Genomic DNA, 21,977 nt, shown 5'->3' with positions numbered 1-21,977 from the left:
ATTACATATAAGTTTCAGTGATTTCACAAGATGACAAGGCACAAATTTTTCTTTTCAGTTTCTGGACCCTGAAAATAAGCACCCCATCCCCAATTACCTATTTAAAAAAATAATATATTGACTTCAGAAATGCAATAAATGCAAGTCAGAAATAAATTTTGTTCATAAACTGATATCTAATCAAATGTCCATTCATCCTGTTCAGGACTTATTTTCCCATTATTGAGTACATATCTGTGTACATACACACACACACACACACACACACACACACACACACACACACAAACTCACACATATACATCAAACTGCTCCAACAAAATGACCTGTTGTGTTGGGGATGTAGCTCAGTGGTAAAGCACTTGCCTACCATGTGTGAGGCCCTGGGTTCAATCTCTAGTACTGCCAATAAAAAATGAAACAAAGTAAAATTCGTCCTGTCAATATTTGCCTGTGAGCATTCAAAACTTGGGCAGCAACAAACAAGAGGAGTTGATGTTTGCAAAAAAGCCAAAAGAGCTATTCCTGGGACTGGGAAGGTAATGATCATCCTCTCAAATCCATTGAGAGATTTTATTCAGTTTTTTATGCAGCAGTTTATGAAATAAAATAGTATACTTTGGGCAGTCTAGTATACTTTGGTTTTATATAGCATTTTTCATCCAAGGAAGAAACTTACAAACATTACTCATTCACCTTCATATTTTTTTTATTGAATTAGCAAGATAGTCTGCCATACAAAAGTTAAAAGTAATAAAAACAACCATATTTTATATAATGACTATTTCAAACATATCCAATTTTCATTTTCTTGAGTTACATGGAATTATTCATCATCTCATTAGTTTCAACCTCCAGGAGATAAGGCAACAATGAACTGCTGAAGTGTATAAATAAAAAAGAGTAATTCAGAACTCATGTTGCATTTGTCTTCCCCCTTTCCTAACTGAGGGCTTTAATTCTGGAGAAGGAGAAACCTCTGATACATTTCATACCTTGCCAGTCCTATCTGTATTTAACATTTTACAACAACCTTCTTAAGCCTGCAACCAGGTTGGAGCTTTTGAGGGAACATCAAGAGCTGATTCAATAGAGACATATTCCTGAGACTCTGTATAATGCTTTTATGACCCAACCATTCGTTCTTCATCCTGACATCACAAAACTGAAATTTTCTTAGTTCATATGTTTATGTCTGTAGGAGATGGAGTAGGGAGTCTTTTATCCCCAGCTGGGGGAAAAGGTAATAAAGTTACTTGAGGATGCTGTTTATATGTAATCGCATTAGAGGCCTGTCTCTGATTTCAGTCCACCTCTAGGATTCTTAAGACATGGAATTGGGGTCCCAGTAACCTCCACTGGTGTTTTCTTCAAGCGGGTGCTAGCTATTCCAATGATTTTTCCTAAATTAACATAAAAGACAATGCTCAAATTTAATATTTAAACAGCATTGTGTTAGAATTGCTTGCAACTGTAATAATAAAAGGGATTTTCTCTAGGAAAGTAGAAGCCACCATGCCTTCTGCCTCAGACATTTCCCAGTTTGTCTTTTTGTTTGTGGTCAGTTTGTTGGGAAAACTCCTGACTGGATATTGGACTAGATGCTAAGTTTGGCTTAAAATGCTGAAATTGTTTTATAATCATACATTCATAGATTCTAGGCTCTTATAAACGCCAAGGTAAATGTCAAGATGAATGTCTTAGTTTGAGCTTCTATAACAAAGTGCCAGAGAATAGGTGGCTTAAATAACAGACATTTATTTCTCACAGTTCTGGAAGCTGGAAGTCTAAGATCAGGGGGCCAGCATGGTCAGGTTCTGCAGAAAGCCCTCTTCTGGACTGCAGACTGCCTACTTCTCATTGTATCCTCATAGCAGGAAGACTCCAGGAGAGCTCTCTGGACTGTCTTCTATAAGGGCACTAATCCCATTTGTGAAGGCTCCACCCTCATGACCTCATCACCTCCCAAAGGACCCACCTGCTAATAACATCGCATGGCAGGTTAAAATTTAAACATATGAATTTCGGAGGGACACAGACATGCTGTCCATTGTAAGGAAGATAGACTAAAAAATTGCCTTTAGCTTTATTTTTCTAGATGAATTATTTTAAAGGAACATTTATCAATGTTCCAGTAGTCTAGTCGATATGTGATTTTTGGTCCTATTTAAAGTAGTTCCTGTTTATCCAGTTTCATTTTCTGTCAGTTAGCAGTTACCACAGCCTGAAAATATTAAACGGAAAATTCAGAAATAAGCAATTGGTAAGTTTTAATTTGTGTGTCATTCAGAGTAGTGTGATGAAATCTTGTACTACATTGCTCCGTCTTGCCCAGGACATGAATCACCCCTCTCTCCAGTTTATCTGTGCTGTATACCCACTTGTCAGTCAGTAGCTATCTGGATTATCAAATCAAATGTGGTCTTGCAGTGCTGGTGTTCATGTAAACCTTATTTGACTTAATAATGGCCCCTGAATGCAAGAGTAATGATGCAATTAGAATGTGCCAAAGAGAAGCTGTGAAGTGCTTCCTTTAAGAGAGTAAGTAAAAGTTTTTGACTTAGCAAGAAAAAACACATACCGAGGTTGCTAAGGTTAAGGACAAATCTGTCCATGAAATTGTGAAGAAGGGAAAAAGAAATTTCTGCTAATTTTACTGTCAAACCTCAAACTGAAAAAGCTATGGCCATAGTGTACGTAAGTGGTTATTAGTTAAGATGGGAAAGGCATTAAATTATATAGTTCAGTACTACCCATGGTTCTGGGCATCCACTGTGGACCTTGGGACATATTCTCTGCCAAAAACCAAAATAGTTATTTTAATGAGAAACAAGACAAAAAGATCTCATTTATCATTTGGTGTGTTATAAGCCAAAAAAAAAAAAAAGTGGATTTGTTGGGTTTAAAATATTTTGTTAAAGATGGTTCAAAAACATACAAAAGAGAATAATCAACACATATATCCTTTACTACAAAAGAGCACCATATTAGCATTGGCCTTGGTGACTTTATTCTTTCAAAATAAAATGAAATAAAACATTCTGCTTTAGCTAAAGCTTCATCTTCTCCCCCTGCCTCCTCCATTTTCAGACAAAACCAATATACTAAAGTTGGTATGCATTATTTACATATGTATTTGAACCCACTGAAAATTCACTATTGTTACATATTTACTCCTAAATTGATAGAAATAAAATTTATTTCCACTTTGTTCATGATTTCAGTGTTATAATAAATACATGTGCCTATTTACTTGGGCATATGTGGGAGACTTTCTCCAGGGTAGATAGTAACATGTGGGATCTTGGATTGTTGGGTAAGTACACAATCAACTTTACTATATATAGTCAACCAGCTTTCCAAATGATTCACCTAAAGGTTCTTATAACTCCAAATCCTCACCATCACTTAATGTTATCAGACATTATTATTATTATTATTATTATTATTATTATTATTATAGGAATATAACCAGGGATGCTCTACCATTGAGCTATACCCCCAGTCTTTTTTTTTTAATTGTTCTAGTTGGTTATACATATCAGTAGAATGCACTTTGATACATCATATACAATGGAGTATAACTTCTCATTCTGATTGTACATGGTGTAGAATTATACCAGTCATGTAGTCCTATATGCACATAGGGTCATAATGTCCAATTCATTCTACTGTCTTCTTACCCCCAAACCCCCTCTCCTTCACTCCCCTCTGTCTAATCCAAAGGATCCTCAGTCTTTTTATTTGATTTTGTTTTAAAATTTCTGCAATTGGTTGTATGCAGACTATTTCATGGTAAAATGATATTTAAATTTACAATTTCCTGGTTGTAAGAACAGTTGCTATTTGAGCATATTTTGTACATTGCCTATTGGGTTTTTCCTCTGTGAACTACCTATTCAAATCTTCTGACTATTGTTTTATTGTCATTTTCTTATTAATATATTGCTGACCTTTGTATGTTGAGATTACCAATCCTTTGTTAGTCCTGTGTGTTACAAAAATAATCACCTGGTCTGTGTCCTGACTTTTTTTTCGGGGGGGTACTGGGGAGTAAACCCAGGGGTGCTTAACCACTGGGCCACATCTGCAGCCTTTTTTTATTTTTTATTTTGAGACAGTGTCTCGCTAAGTTGCTTAGGGCCAGGCTAATTGCTGAGGCTGGTCTCCAACTTGCAATCCTCCTGCCTCAACCTCCTCAACTGCTGGGATTACAGGCATGTGCCACCATGCCCAGCTAAAAACTTTAAATGGTGAATTTAAAATGTATGCCAGAATAGAAAGAACTGCATAGTATACCCTTGTGTGTCCATCACCTAGCTTTAACAATTATCATGACCAATCTTGTTTGATTTATACCCAACCTATTCCCAGCCTTCCTCTTACCACCTGCCCCTCACTGATTCCTCCCCTTGCTTCCTGGATTATTTTGAAGCTCCAGATTTCATACCATTTCATTCATAAAAGTTTCAGTCTGTATATTTAACAGGTAAAAATTTGAAATAAAGATAATGTGGCTTGATTTGTCACTATTTTTGTACCTTTTTCATGGAAGATTTTTTTTTTAAAAAATGGTCCAATACATCAAAACATTTCAAAATTTTACTTTTCACATTTAGGTATTTAATCAACCAGAATTATTTCTTTTGTGATCTACCACCATTTAATGAATAGTTCATCTTCTCCAGACTTATTAATAAAGTCACTTTTGTAAAATCAAAATATGAAAATATATGTGTGCTTATTTTATTACAAAGACCTATGAATTTAGTTTGTATTAAAAACAACTTTTAATTTCTGTAGTTTTATAATAGGTTTTAATACCAGAAAGACAAATCTTCCTTGTCGCTTGGTCCTCTACTTTCTTAGGAGTTTTAAGTTGAGGTTGTTGAGTTCCTGCAAGATCCTGGTGATATTTTGATTGAAATTACATTGAATTTATAGATCAATTTTGCAAGACTTTATATCTTTATGATGCTGAGGATTTGCATGTACAAATGTGGTATATCTTCCCATTTATTTGTCACTTTTTTATAACTTTCCATAAAATTGTAAAATATTCTTTATGAATGTCTTACGAATTTCTTGTTAGATTTATTTAGAAGAACTTTAGCTTCTATTGTTATTTTAAATGTTATCATTTTTAAAATTTCATTTTATTATTTTTCAATGCTGGTATAGAAAAAGGGATTGGTTTTGTCTTTCAATTTTACATCTAACAATTTTGTTGAATAATCTCGTTACTTCAAATAATTTGTTAACTCTAAAGATGTCATTTGCAAATGACAACAGTTTTGTTTCTTATATATTTTAATTATTTTTCTTAATTCACTGGCAAGAATCATTGGCACAATATCAAATAAAGTAGTGGTAGTGGGGATTCCTTTCTTGTTCTTAAGTTGAAAGGGAATATTTATTAATGTTTCATTTAACAGTCAAGTTTCAAACAGAGTCGTCAAACCACTAGAAGAGAGATATTTGTTATGCATTCATTACAGGAATTATGACCTTATACAGTTGTACGAACTGATTAACTAGTCTCTGTAAGGCTTCATACTGGAGCTTGTCCATAGTGAAGACAGCAGGGAAGAACATGGATAGAAAGCAAGGGAGATCAAGGACAAGACTGAACCTGATAGCACAAGCTGGAGCCAAGAACAGACTGAAAATTGTGTCAGTTCTTGTTGCCTCTGACCTTGATGGCCAGGACTCTATTATAGTCCTTAATACACATACCTTGATCGGGTGTCAAAGAAACCCCCACCAGGTAAAGAATCACTAGTAGCTGAGGTGCTTACTGAGGACAAAGAGAATACAGAATGGGTAGTGAAAGACGGTAGTTATGAATCCCAACTATGACCCTGCGACCAGTTGTAGAAATGAGGATTCCAATAGTTATGAGTATTTCTTCCTTATCTTAATGTGAATATGTTTATAAACGTTAGTCAAATATTTTAGTTTTCTTTCTCTCTCAGTCTTAACTACTAGGGAGCACAGATCCACCTAACCCAGTCCAATAACTATAATGACCCTTAGTATTGGTATAGTTGTGGTCTCTTTTTCTCAATCATTTTTCCCGTTGTGAACTGATGCATATATTTTGGGTGGGAAGTAGAAATTAAATAAACAATGATTCTAGTGGTAACCAACTTTATGATATCTGGTTTGTTTTCCCTTTTATACTATATAGATTTTTAGTGGTACTACATAGTTTCGTCCTTGAAAATGTTTTACATAATAACAATGATACAGCGGCTAGAGAAATTTGTACCCTAAAAGGACTTTATCCGTAAAGTATCAATCAGAGAAAACACAACCACCAGGAATGAATACATATCCATATATTGATTTGTTACAAGGATTTAACTTTAGGAAATTGTAGGAGCTGGTAAAAGAGTTTCTGTAACATTGTTGTCTTTATATCTGATGTAGGCAATTCAGGTGCACAGGGCAAGCAGCCAGCAAAGGAAGAAGGAAGTAAAGTAAGAGGGAGCAAGGAGAAGTTGGAGACCATGATCAAGAGCTGGAGCCTGTAAGGGTGAACTGAAACCCATGTTTCATGTAATAACATGTCGGAGTTACAAAATGGCGACTGTTTGTCTTTTGCCCTCCTCATCTCTCACTGGAATCTTTCTTATAGCCCACCCTAACTGGAAGCATGGGAAAGGGCATGTAGTCAGTCTCTGTATCCACGGGCTCCCCATCTGGGTTCTACATCTGCAAATTCAGCCAACTGTGCATCAAAAATGTACTTGTGCCTAGGAAAGTTGCATCTGTACTAAATATGTACAGGTTTCCCCCTCGTTATTCCCTAAACAATACAGTATAATAATTATAACATTTATGTTATATCACCAGTTTTAAGTAATCTAGAGATGATTTAAAGTCTACAGAAGGATATGCATAGGCTATATGCAAATACTACACTAGTTTATATAACGAACTTGAACATCTACAGATTTTGGTATTCACAAATGGTCCTGGAACCAATCAACCCTAAATACTGAGAGCCTACTGTAGTGGGAAATTCATTTTAGCTTAGGTAAATTGACAAATTACAAGCCATCACAAATGCTTTTTTTATTTTTAGTCAACTTTATTGGGGTATACTTTACAATAAAATGGACTTACTTTAAGTGTAAGGTTTGATGAGTTTCTTCAGTTGATACTGATCATATATAACCAGTAACCAGCAGCATAATTAAGATAGAACATTTCCATCTTTCATTCAAAGTTCCTCATACCTCTTTGTAGTTAATCTCCCTCTTGTCCTCAGCTCCAGGCAACCACTGGTCTGTTTTCTGTCAATATAGGTTAGGTTTGTCTGGTCTAGAATTTTATATAAATAAAATCATACAGAATATGTTCTTTTGTGTCTGGCTGTTTTTCACTCAGTTCAATAGTTTTGAGATTCATCTGTCAGTAATTCATTCTTTTTATTGTTGAGTAGTATTCCATGGTATAGATACATCACAATTGGCTTATCTATTTCCCTATTAATGGACATTTGGATTGTTTCCATTATTTGGTTATTATGGATAGAGCTGCTATATACACTCACATATAAAGCATTTTATGGACATAGTCTTTTTCTTGTATATATGCTTAGGTGTGCAATTTTTGGTCTGTTAAAATACTTTGCCCATTTAAAAATTTGATCTGCTTTTCTTCTTATGATTCAGTTATAAGTGTTTTTTGTATGTTGTAGATACAAGTCCTTTGTGTGTATGGATGTATATATAAGTACATATATATACATATATGTATGGATATATATGCATGTCTCATATATAAACATTTATATGAATTGTGAATATTTTCTCCTACTCTGTGACATTTTTTATTTTCTCAAAGATGTTTCAAATAAGTTTTACATTTTGATGAAGTCCAATTTGTCATTGTTTTCCTTTTGTGATTAATGCGTTTCATGTCTAAGAAGTCTTTCCCTAGCCAGATGTGGTGGCCCACATCTGTAGTTCCAATGACTTGGGAGACTGAGGCAGGAGGATCATAGGTTCAAAGACAGCCTTGGCAACTTAATGAGATCCTGTCTTAAAATTTAAAAAAAATAAAAAATAAAAAGGCCTAGAAGATGTCAATCAATGGCAGAACATCCCCAAATTCAATCCCCAGTTCTATAAAACAAAAACAAAAGAAATCTTCCCTTACCTCAAGGTACATAATGTTCTCCTGTATTCTCTTCTATCAAATTTTATAGTTTAACTTTTTTGTTTTTTGGTACTGAAGATTGGATCCAGGGTCACTTTATCACGGAGCCACATCCCCAGCCCTTTTTACTTTTTATTTTGAGACAGAGTTTCACTAAATTGTTTAGGGCCTTGCTAGGTTGCTGAGGCTGGCCTCAAACTTGGAATCTTCTTTCCTTAGACTCCTGAGTCACTGGGATTACAGGCATGTGCCACCACATCCAGCTGTAGTTTAACTTTTGTGTTTAGACCTATCAGCTACTTAAAGTTAGTTTTTACATACATGGTGAACAACTCACATCCATTTAAAGAGAAATAGATACACAGTTGTTCCATTACTTCATTACCCTTTTCAAAGAGCGATTGACCGTATATGTGTAGGTCTATTTCTGGGTACCCTATTCTGTTCCATTGATCTGCATGTATGTCCTTAGGACAGTGTGACACAGTCTTGATGATTAGCTTTATCATAAGTAATATAAGATGTTAAAGTTTAGTCTTCTTTCTTAAAATTGTTTTGGCTATTCTTGGTTCTTTTGAATTTCCATGTACATTTAATAATAATTCATTAATTTCTATTAAAGAGTCTACCAAGATTTTGATTGGGATTGCATTGAATTGATGGGTAAGTTTGGTGACAATTTAAATTTTAACAATATTAAATGTACCAAACCAGAGTCATATTCTCACTCCATTTATTTATATCTTCTTTAATTTCTCATAATATTTTTATCATTCTCAATGTAGAATTTTGCATAAAATGTGTATTTTGCTTTTTGTTACTATTTGTAAATTATGTTTTAGAATTTCAATTTCCAATTGTTCATTGACATTTGCTATGGTTTCATGTTTGTATCCCTCCAGAATTCATGTTGAAACTTAATCTCCAATGCAATAATGTTAAGAGGTGGTATCTTTAAGAAGTGATTAGGTTGTAAGGGCTTCATGAGATTAATGCCTTCATAAAAAGTCTTGAGAGCATCTGTTTGTCCCTTTTTGTGCCTTTCGCTTTGTGAAGACACAGCAATATGGCACCATATTTGAAGCAGAGAGCCCTCAAAAGGTATCAGATCTGTCAGCACTTTGATTATGGATTTGCCAGCCTCCAGAACCGTGAGAAACAAATTTATGTTAGCTATAAATTATCTGGTCTAAGGTGTTTTGGTTATAGTTATCCAGATGGACTAAGACAACAGTCAGTGGTTTCTGTTATCATTTACTTTTCTTAGTTTCTTTGGATTTACCTTGCTCTTCTTTTTCTAGCTTCTTAAAGATGGAAACAGACTACTGATTTAAAATTTTTTCCAAAGTAAGTATTTATACCTATAGATGTTTTTCTAAGTATTGCTTTAACAGAATCTCATAAATTTGATATTTTATTTTTATTTATATTCATTTAGAATCTCCTTTGATTTATTCATTGGCCCATGGATTTTTTAAAAGTATATTTAATGCTCAAATATTTGGGAAATTTTTCAGTTATATTTCTATTACTGGTTTCTGATTTTATTCCATTGTGGTCAGAGGACATATTCTGTTATGATTTCAATCCATTTAAATTTATTGATAGTTTAATTTATTGGCATAGTATATAATCTATTATGGGACTCTTCAATGTACTTGAAAAGAATATGTATTTCGCAATTGTTGGGTAGATTTTTTTATAAATGTCAATTATGCCAAGTTGGTTGCTGGCATTTAAATCTATATACTTACTGATTTTTCTGTCTACTTGGTCTATTAATTACCGAGAGAGGAGTGTTGACTTTTTTAATGATAACTGTAGGTATGTCTATTTCTTCTTCAGGTTCTCTTAGGTTTGCTTCATGTATTTTGAAGCTCTACTGTTTGGTGCATACATATTTAGAATTTATGTCTTCTTTGATAAATTGACCCTTTTATCATTATGAAAGGTCCTTTATTTGTGATAGCATTTTGGGGGGCTTCATTTTCAGGATCTGTTTGTAGTAAACTCTCAATCTCTAGAAATGTCTTTATTTAATCTTTTTTGTTTTGTTTGCAGTGCTGGGGATTGAACCCAGGGCCTTGTGCTTAGGGGGCAAGCACTCTACCAACTGAGCTATCTCCCCAGCCCCTAATCTTTTTGATTAAACGATGCTTTAGTTGGCGTCTTAGTCTATCTTGTGCTGCTTTAACGGAATTCCAGGGAATGGGTAATCTTTAAAGAATAAAACTTATTGGCACACAGTTTTGTAGGGCTGGGAGTCTAATATCGAGGTGTTGGCATCTGGCAAGGGCCTTCTTGCTACATCATAATGTGACAGAAGCCATCATATGGTGGAAGGGTGAAGAAAGTAAAAGAGATTAAATTTACAGCATCAAGCCCTTTTATAATCAGCATTAATCTGTTCATGAATGCAGAACTGGTATGACCTAAACATTTCCCATTAGGGCTCACCTCCTGACTCTGTTGCATTGGGGGTTAAGTTTCAACACATGCTTTTTGAGGGACACATTCAAACCAAAGCAGTAGGATATTAAATTCCAACCTAAATGCTTCAGTTTCTCAGCCCTCTAAAGAATGTTATTCCATTGTCTTTTGACCTCTAATGTTGCTGTTCCAATCTCTTTTCAATTTAATTTTTTTAAGGTGCTCTGTGATCTCTCTCTAATGGCTTTTAAGATCTTTTGTTTAGCTTTGGGATTTTGATGTTTCTTTGCAATGTATCCAGCTTTCAGTTTATTTTTATTTTTCCTTCTTGGCATGAATGTGCTTCTTAAAACTGGGATTTATGACTTTAATCAATACAGAAAAAATTATCAGCCATTATGTCTCAAAATATTGATTTTCCATCACCCTGCCATCCCCATAATTTTTCAAGTCTCTTCCTTGGGGTGTTTCTGCTAGAGATATATTTGACTATCTCATTCTGTCCTTGATTCCTCATAAGCTCTTTTTCATATACTCCATAATTTATATATTCCATCTTTTATCTTACTGTGTTTCATTTTGGATAAATTCTTCAGATATATTCTCGAGTTCAGTAATTCTCTTCAGCAATGTTAAATATGATTTAAAAGTCCTCTGAGTTTAGATTTCAATATTTATATCTTTAATTTCTAGGAGATCAGTTTGGTTCCAAATCTGCTTATTTTTTTAGATAGACTTGTTTTTGTGAATGACAGTTCTTTTTTTATGTATTTAATCATTTTAAACATATTTATTTATTTTATCCTTTCTACTAGGTTGTTTTATTATCTGAAGAACTTTGAGGCTATAGATTTGTAGTTTGTATGTCCACTTTTATTCATAGTAGAATCTTTTCCTAGGTTTTATGATTTAGAGTTTCAGCTCAACATCAGTGGTATTTTACCTGTGCATTCCTGAGCATGTCAGACTTGGAATGTGGTCTTCCAATGTATTTTTACATTTGTTTCTGCCAGGCATCAGAGATGGGGAATAATTTTTATGTCTCCTTTTTACTTTAAGGGTTCCTAGCCTGTGCAGGTGGTATGGCATAGTATGAAGTCCTACATTTTTCAAAGGAGACACTTTTTTTTTTTTCTGCCCAGAGGCCAGGTAAAGAGCAAAAGACATTTTTCATCATCAGCTTGTACTAGCAGGTATATTTTTTTCCTTTCCCACCCTTCACTACCGGCTTGTCCTTTCAAGGCCCTGGATTTATGTAAAACATGACAATTCCAATTCTTTGCCTTATTTAAATCAAAGGAATTCATGTGCAGCTAACCCATCATTCCAAAAAGAGGGAGAGATAAAAAAAATTATAAGTAAAGACACAAACATACCACTAAAAAATCCTTGCAGAGAAAAGAAGCAAAGGATTTTCATCTGGGAGAGAGAGAGTTAAGCAAAGAAACAAGAATTCGGATGGAAGAATCATGTGATCAAAAAACTGGTAAACATGTAAGTAAAGCTGTGTAAGAATTTGCTACCCATTTTTAATGATGATTAATCAAGGGGGTATTAAAATATAATGGAACCAAGTAAGATTTTAGACAATAATCACATGTCAAATGTAGAATATAATATCAAGTAAGATTAGAACTTAACAGAAAACACAATCGAAACTGACTTAAGTTATCCAGAACATTTTATTTTCCAATTAACTAGAAATCCAGAGATAGGTGACACTTGGTGAATTAAGTTAGTGGCTCCTCAGTGACATTGAAGACCCTGTTGTCTTAATCTTCCCCCTGGTCTCCTCTGTTATGCCCAATTGAGCCCAATGTCTGGATTGCTTCTGTCTCTAGATCCCTCTGTTCCATCCATCTGGACTGTGGCGGGCGAAACCAGGGGCCCAGGGTTATGCCACATGCATCCAAAGATGGTGACTGGCAGAGAGTCAAATGGTGTGCTAAATGTGCCTTGAGAAAAACAGGAAGCGTTTACCATTGGCTGCATGATAATTAGTCCAGCCGCCTAGCACGTGGACAGATATATCTTACATGTATGCTTGAGCTCGTGATCGCTTGACCTTTAATAGGATTGGATGGACATATCTGGTTACAATTGCTTATGCATGAGACTGCTTATATATTGAGGGTGTTATCCGAATAAAGGGGAAGCTGCTTCGTGAACTTCTGAAGAGTACGTGTCGTTTGTCCCGCTGGTCGGTGGCAAGCGGAAGCGGCGGCAAGAGACACTGGACATTTCCATTTCTGACCTGAAAGCACTTTCTTCTGTGCATGTATATGTATTTTTTTTCCTAAATTGGAGTCATGCTGTATATACCATTTTGTTACCTATCTTTTTGTAAATATTCATCATTAAAATATTTAGCATTACATATAAGAAAGTATTTTGTTTCATTTTACTTCATTTTCCATTTTAAAGAGTCCATTAAGAACTTTGGCTGAAACTACAAATTAATATAATTTATTCTCATCTGTTCACTCACGCAAAAGGAAGGGGAAAAATGCCCACCTACAGAAGATGGAAGGTTAAGAGAATAAAGTTGGTGAGTGCTCACACAAGTAGGGAAGAAATAAAACTCACAAAAATCTGTTTTCACTAAAATGATTTCAATAGTTCTGTTTTCTTTACTGACAAGACTAGGATTCTTACATTAGTGTTCTATTATAATATAATATCCCTTATTATTACACTTGTTATCATTTTTAGAGTTGAGCAAAAAGATCCAGTAAGTGTGACTTTCATTTAATAACCCTGAAACACTGTTTATTGGTGGGTTCTTTTCATCAAGTGTCACTAAAGACTTATTCAGGAAAAATGCTAGGAATTTCCTCTGTGGACCTGAGTTTATTGGGGGAGGCTAGAAGCTGCTGTAGCTATCTTTTCCAGAGAAGTCACCTGGGTCACCAGATGCCATGGAAAGAACCCCATCTTTCTGGGTGTATTTCTACCATGAGAAGAATGGTTAATTTAAGCATAAATCTTGATTTCTAGTAGTCAAAAGATGGAAGCAACACAACTATGCATGGACAGATAAATGGACAAACAAAATGTGATACACACACACACACACACACACACACACACACTAAAATATCAGTTTTAAAAAGGAAGGGAATTTTGACACATGCAGCGACTTGAAAGAGCCTTGAGAGTATTATGTTACATGAGATGATAAATCACTCTCAAAAAGACAAATACTGTATGATTACACTTACATGAGTTACCTAGAGCAGTCAAATTCATAGAGATAAGGTAATGGTGGTTGCTAGAGGTTGGGAGAAGCTGGAGATGGGAAGTTGTTTCATGGGTACAGAGTTTCAGTTTTGCAAGATGAAAGACGTTGTAGAGATGTGTTGTGCCACAATGTCAATATATGCTACATCACTGATCTGTACACTTAGAAAATGGTTAGATGGTAAATTTCATGTTATATGAATTTTATCACAAATTGTTTTAAAAGAAGGGGAAAGGATGCTGGGTGTAGTGGTTTTTTTTTTTTTTTTTTTTTTTCCTTCTTTTTTTTATTGTAAACAAATGGGATACATGTTGTTTCTCTGTTTGTACATGGCGTAAAGGCATACCATTTGTGTAATTATAAATTTACATAGGGTAATGTTGTTTGATTCATTCTGTTATTTTTTCCCTTCCCCCTGGGTGTAGTGTTGCATGCCTATAATCCCAGTGGCACAGGAGGCTGAGGCAGGAGGATTGCAAGTTCAAGGCCAGCCTCAAAAATTTAGCAAGACCCAAAGCAATTTAGCAAGACCCTGTCTCAAAATAAGAAATAAAAAAGACTGACAGTGTAACTCAGTGGTAAAGCACCCATGGGTTCAATCACCAGTGCCAGATAAATAAAAGTAGGGGAAAAGAAAAAAAAATCTTGATTTCTGTTTTTAATGGACAATATGTACACATGGCACCAAATCAGAAGTTGTAAAGGGACAGACAGTGATTCACTGTGGGCCTTCTCTGTCCCCTAGTCTTCTTTCCTGACCCATAACATCCAGACCATCTCCCCTTGGGCATCCGTTGATACCACTTGTGTGTCCTTCCACAAATACCCTGTGACTCATTCTTTTGAATAGCTGCATGGTATTTCATTGTACATGTGCATCATTCCCCTACTAATGATCATTTGTTTGTTTGCAGTTTGACATTTTTTAAAAATCTCATCTTTTAATAAAAAGTGTACACTCTGTTAGGTGTTTGCTTATTTTATGTATTCTTTAATTTTGCTCATTTTAATAGGCAATATATTTATAGGCAATATAAATATATTTATAGGCAATATATTTATATGCAGAAAGCACAAGAGAAGAAGCATTAAAATGGCTATTACTGCTGTCTCCCAAGTCAACACATGACCTTCTGGACCTGTCATTTGTGTGCTTCTTCCCAGACCCATCCCTGCTCTTTGTTCTGCACGCTACTTCAGGAAACTACATTTCCCAGGATCCTTTGCCTGGTACCTTCTGGCTAGCTGTGGGCAACGGGGGAGAGCAGGCACTGATAAGAATGAGAATGTGAGGAGGGCAGAGTCAAGTTATTCGTCTTCTCCTTTTCTGAGAGTTTCCAGAGGTTGTTACAACATCTTGGCTCCAGCTTCACCTAATCAGCCCCACCCACTCTTTGTCCCCATTGCCTCTGGGCAGCCCCCACCATGGTTTTACTACTACCGAATTGACCTAGCTTCTGGGGTCTGGTAACACCACCTCCTCCCTGTATCCCTTCAGCCCTAAGGTGGCAGTCATTTCTTCTTATTAATAATTTCATTGATTTCTGTTTGACATCTTACTCTGTCACCTGTGTAGTCAATTTCCTATATTAAGTTCCCACTGAATGAAATACCCAGACTCGATTCTCTGACTGACACATCACCCCTGGAGACAAGCAATGTTAGCAGTTCCTTGTGTGTGTCCTTCCAGAAGTATTTTGTGCATATATAAGCAAATTCTATCTATTCTTTTCCTCTCCCCTTTGTTTCCACAAATGATAAAATATTATATGTACTATTCTGCTTTTTGCTGTTTTCACTTAGCAATAGTCCTGGAGTTGTTTTTTTCCTATGTAAGATTCTGAAGATTTTCCTCATTTCTTTGAATCCATCACATGGATATACTGCAATTAAATAAATTGTTGGAATGTGGCCATGCCCATTTGCTCTATGGCTGCTTGCACACCAGTTTCTTATTAATAGATATTTAGTTACTTAAGATTCCCTGCTATTACAAACAACCCTGCCATGAATCATTTTGAATAATACCATATCATGCATTTTGAATAAAATTCTAGAACAGTAATTGCTGGGTCAGTGGGTGTGTGTTTTTGAAAATCTTTTAAACATAAAATTTCAAAAATATATTCTTGGTAGGCATGGGAGCTGAACTTCAAGGGTCCTAGGGAAACAGGATATTGAATTTCATCTTTTGATTTTTACATATGAAGACATGGTCAAAATAATTTCTCATGAACAAGATAATTTTATGTTATTAAATGTTCTTTAAAATTAGTTTCTTTCGTTTCTCTTCTCCATTTTTTAATTTGTGAATTATAATTATACATAATGGTGGGGTTCATTATTACATCTTTGTACATGCATGTGATATGACAATATAATTTGGGCAGTGTGCCCCCCCCCAATTAAGTATTTAAAAAGTGAAGACAAAAGGGCAGCCTTCTAAATTACCTCAAATTGTTCAAAAAGTTCAAGTCTTATTAGGTTTGTGGAGTGTAAGAGCTCTGCCAGTGTCTCTTGATTGTGAATTGGCACAGTGATTATCCAAATAGGATGACCAATTTTCTTATTGAATTATTGAGAAAATCATCTTTGAGCATACAAAACTTCCTGCTACTCTCTGCCCTGGGAAGAACGTGAGGTATCATAGAGGGACTAGGACAATAAGGGGTGCTTGAGGACAGGTTCTGAAAATTCTACTGGCATAAATTGGTTTCATGTTAAAAGCATCTCACAGATTTGTACCTGGAAGTTTTATCGCTGGAAACTTTATATTCTCATGCTTCGTCAATGAGTCGTGTGGACTGACCCAAGAATTTCCTATTAACTTACCAGTTAAAATGTGAGCCCTGGGGTCAAAGTAATTTCTGGAAATAAAATAAATATGAGACTATTGCTGACTATTATTCCTAGTGCCATGGTCGGCAAACTTTTGGTAAAGAGCCGGACAGTACATATTTTAAGTGTTATGGGCCATGCAGTCTCTTGTCGCTGCTACTCAACTCTGCTGTTAGTGCTAAAGTAGCCCTAGACAATATTCAAATGAGTGAACATGACTGTAATCTAATAAAAGTTCATCTACAAAAAGGGGAAGTGGCAGGATTTTGTCAGAGAGTCATAGTTTCCCCACCCATGTCCTTCTGTAAAATCGGAGTCCTCACATGCACCATCCCCCTCAAGCTGTGGAGTACTTGGTAGCCTTTGGTGCTCTGGCTCTCCTTGTCCTGAGCCAAGCTCTCTCCCATGGGACAGCTGTGACATCTGAGATGACTGTTCTCTCCTTAGTTCACAGGTCATTTGGATGAGAGTAAGTGCACCGGGAATGTTGATATTATGTCCTTTGATTAATTTGGGGATCCACAAAGAGAATGTCATTGATGTCACAGCATTAGAGAGTGAAAGAACAAGAGCAGGGCTGGGGTTGTGGCTCAGTGGTAGAGCACTTGCCTAGCATGTGTGAGGCACTGGGTTCGATCCTCAGCACCACATATCAATAAATAAAATGTCCATCAACAGCTAAAAAATATTTAAAAAAGAAAGAAAGAAAGAAAAAAGAACAAGAGCAGCACAACCAGAGACCTCTGGTGTCATTAGTCCCTCAGGTGGATTGTTTGCAAAGATGACCACTGTAATGAGACAAGGAAATAATAGGAATTGCTATAGTTGTGTGTTATGTAGTAATAATAAGCTGTATTTGGTATTTGCCTGAATTCGTAAAACTAAAATCATGAAAGGCGCCTGTGACAAACTTGCTGTGTGGCAGGATGACACTCCTGAACGATGCCGGTATGAACCTTTATCTATGATCTGAGTGGGGGCTCCTAGTCTAGTCGTGTTCTGGTCTTTATCAATGAAGACCAGAGCATGGCTGGGCTGAAAATCACTACTTAAACCCCTGGACTTTTGGAGCAAACTGTCGGCAGCATGGTCACCAGAGGACTCCACGTCGCTCTGTCTCTAGACTCCCCGGCTGCTGTCCACTCCGTCACTGATTGCTGATCGACCATTGTCACCCAGGCCAGAAGACTGACCACCTCTCCAACGGCAACCACTGCCACCCAGCCTCTGGCTTATTGGACACCCGAGGACATCCGAAGACATCCGAGGAGCTGAGAGAGGCTCTGGCTGAGAATCCCCTCGGTCTTGCTGACTGACTTCTTGGCTAAGAGACGTTGCATTGAGTAAGTCCATGGGGACTGGACCCTGGGTGAACAAGGGAGTGAATCTTCAATGTATCTGTGACTTGCTGTTATTAGGAATGTTAAGTTGAGTGTGCATTGAGTGAATAAAATCCACTTGTTGGAACCAAACTCCATTCCTCTCTTACTCACTGCTCGCGACAACCACCAACTATTCCTCCCATCCCTTTATGTGCCTGCTGCACCTTCCATTTTCCTCTCGAAAAAGGGCTGTCTTTGGGACTTGCTCTGGCTAGTAGAATATGGCAGAAATGATGTTGTTTGAAGTTCAAGCCTAGGCCTGAAGAGACTTGGAAGTTTTAGCTTCTGCCCTCTTGGAAGTCAACTGTTACATAAAGAAATTGGACTAGACTTCTGAAAGATGAGTGACCACACGTAGAGAGAGGGAGATCAGATGGAGAACTCATGTGTCCTGCCCCTTATGCCACCCAGGCTGAAGTTCCTGACATGCGTGAGGCCATGTTAAATGTTCTAGCTGCAGTCAAACTCTCAGTTCAGTATAGGCATGTAACTGACTGCAGACAATATCATGTGAAACAGAGATGTGTCACCTCTACCAATATCTAGCCATAGTACAGGACTGTGAACAAACCGAGGTGGTTTTAAGCCACTAATTATGGAGCTGGTTTGTTATGTAACAATAGTTCTTTTGACCCTGTGACCCGACAGCAGGGAACCCGCATTGAGGAACACTTGACCTGACAGTCTCCTGACACTTGACTTTCTATCCTTCACAGCATCCATAATTAGAATCTCCTTAATCTGGTTTCCAAGTTTTAGCACTGCTGGAATTTTACTTACCCTTCTGACACAATCTCTGCCTGTCTGTGGCAGAAGGCTTTCCTTAAAGAGAAATAGTACAACAGAGATATTAGTAGCAGTGCTTCTAGAGACAGACTGCCTATCATTAGCTGTGTGACCTTGGTCAAGTTGCTTAACCTGTCTGTGCTTAGTTTGTTCATGGGGAACATGAATAATACTCTCTTCTTCATGTGCAGTGGTGGTGAACATTAATATGTTAGCACAAAGACTTTACGACAGTGCCTCGCGCTATGCCATATACGATTGTGATAGCCCTTTTCTTTCTTTCCTCCTTTCCTTTTCTCTCAACCTACCCCAGTCTACCCTCCACTTCTATGTGGAAACCCCTGATGCAATACCTCTCACTCATGTAGGTCTTCCTTCTCTATTTTGTCATCTGGAAACTAATTTTTTAAAATGCTTTTATTAGTGTGTTATAGTTATATATAATAGTCAAATTCATATTGACATAATCATACATGTATGGAATATAATTTGCTCCACTTCAATCCCCAGTAGTTCCTCTTTCCTTCCCCTCCTCCCTCCCCCTGTTCCCTTCTTCTCTACTGGTCTTCTATTTATAGTTTTTAAAATTAGTGCCTTATAGATATACACAAAGGTAAAACTCACTGTGGTATATTCACACATATACATAGCATTGTTCGGTCAATTTAATTCTGCCATTCCTCCCTTTTCCCATTCCTCTCCCTCCCCCTCAATCCTCTTCCTCTGTCCACTGATCTTCCTTTTATTTATAGAATAAATTCATAGAATTCCCCTGCCCACCCTTTCCCCTTACTTTGCTCTAGCTTCTGCATATGAGAGAAAACCCTTGACCCTTAACTTTCTGGTTCCGACTTATTTCACTTAGCATGATGTTCTCCAGTTCCATCCATTTACCAGCAAATGCTATAATTTCATTCTTCTTTTGGCTGAGTAAAACTCTACTATGTATATATGCCAAGTTTTCTTTATCCATACATCTGTTGATGCGCACCTGGGTTTGATCCCATAACTTGGCTGTTGTGAATTGTGCTACTGTAAACATAGATATGCCTATATTCCTATGATATGTTGATTTTAGCTCTCTTGGATAAATACTGAGGAGTGGGATAGCTGGGTCATATGGAAACTATTTTGACAGGCTTTGAGGTTCTGTGGTCTCTGAACTTTCTGGGGAATCCTGTTGTGCCTTTAAAGGCAGGGACTATTTATAAGATACATAAAAATTGTAGTGTTACCCTGGCAGTGCATTTAAACTCTCTTGAGATGCAAAACTGAGTTAAAAATTCAGGTGGACTAAAGCCAGTGGTATTGCTTTTGGGGTAAGTAGGACTTGAGTTGACCTTGAAGGCTTAACCCCTGGAGAAGTGAGGAAGAGAGAGGTACAGTGAGTCCTTTTGCTGTATGATTTATAGACCTTATACATATGGGCACTGCAGCCAGGCTGCTTAGGTCCAATGCCTCATATTGTCACTTACTATCTTTATAACATTAGGCAAGTACTGACCTTAACTCTTTTTTTTTTTTTTGGTACCAGGCATTGAACCCAGGAGCATTTAATCACTGAGACACATTCCCAGCTCTTTTTTATATTTTTTATTTAGAGATAGGGGGTCCCTGAGTTGCTTAGGGCCTCACTAAGTTGCTGAGGCTAACTTTGAACTAGTGATCCTCCTGCCTCAGCCTCCAGGACCACTGGGATTACAGGTGTGGGCCACCACGTCCACCTCTGACCTTAACTCTTTAGTTTCCTTATCTGTAAAATGGTTTAATTGAACCCAGGGCCTTGTACATGCTAAACTCGTGCTGTACCACTGAACTACACTCCTATTCCCAAAGGGGGGATTTAATAATAGTACTCCCTCCATGGGGTCCTTGTAGGATTTAAGAGCATAGGTTTCTAAAACCCTTGGAGCAATGCCTAGCACAAGAAGAAACTTCATAGGTGTGAAACATTTTTGTCATCATTAAGCCCTTCTATTCCCACAAGCTGCTGTCAACTCTATCACCTAATAAGCTGAGCACTAGACAAAGAGTCTGCACTTATCTGACAAACATTTTCCTGCCCAGGTATGGCCCCACTGAGTCTGTGTGTGAGCAACGTAGCTTAAGGAGAACTGACCAAAGGACATCCTGTCTGGCCATTGCTTATAGCCCTCTGTTAACCCAGGAGTAGGGGAGAGTACCCAAGAGATTTATACTGTGTTATTTTAGCCCTTTGTAGAGTTGTTTTTATTGGACTGTGCTTTAGCATTACCTTTGGTCTACATTGCAGGAAATTATAAAGAATTGCCCCATGAACTATTGACTTCCCTGTAAAGATGCCATCAAAGAGATTAATTTCATTTCAGCATCCTCTGTGCTGGAAGAACGTTCATGTTTCATTACTAACAGTAATTGTTCTATTCTTGGGTTTCGTTCATTGTATGACCCTGTGAAATATATGATAGAACAGGTTTTACTCTTTGCCTTTACCTCCAAATTTGTGGCCCTTTAGCAAGTGGGCAGGTTATTACAGGGTATTTTGGGGAGTTCTAATGTCACTCTTGGCCTCATCTATTTTTTCCTACCCTCATCAAACTTAATTTTTAGCATTTATAATCCAACTCTAATCCTTTTGTGGACTGAAGCAATCAAAAATGAAAAAAAAATTAGTCCACTTAAGATAATTCCACACCAATATCTTTTAAACATATGTGGACAACATAGTTATACATTCTGCAATTTTAGAAATCATGCAACTTACCTGTACTTCTTAGCCGTGAGCTATTGAACAGTTGTTGAACAAAATGAAAAAGATTTTAGCAAGAACTTATTACTTCTAGCAAATAACATTGTGCCCATTGATCTACCTCTTCTCCTCCTCTCTCCCTGCTATTCTTCCTTGCCTCAAGTAAGTGCTATTCTGCTCTCTACTTCTATTAGATGAACTTTTTAAGATACAACTTATGACCGAGATCATGTGTTGTTTGTCCTTCTGTGCTTGACTTGTCTCACTTAACATGATGTTCTCTGAGTCTATCCATGTTGTTGCAAATGACAGGATCTCATGCTCTTTTATGGTTGAATAGGATTCCATTGTGATATGTACAACATTTTTTTAAAATCCATTTTCTGTTGATGGATGTTTAGGT

At 36.8% G+C, this 21,977-nt stretch overlaps 1 pseudogene; it reads right to left on the bottom strand.

Moving 5' to 3' along the window:
* LOC124971434 (dapper homolog 1-like) overlaps positions 1 to 21,977 on the bottom strand; it is a 159,402-nt pseudogene that overhangs the window by 82,308 nt on the left and 55,117 nt on the right.

Source organism: Sciurus carolinensis, chromosome X (genome assembly GCF_902686445.1).
Source record: "Sciurus carolinensis chromosome X, mSciCar1.2, whole genome shotgun sequence".
NCBI lineage: Eukaryota > Metazoa > Chordata > Mammalia > Rodentia > Sciuridae > Sciurus > Sciurus carolinensis.
The sequence above is the reverse complement of the archived record's forward strand: the minus strand, read 5'-3'. Positions and strand labels throughout refer to the sequence as shown.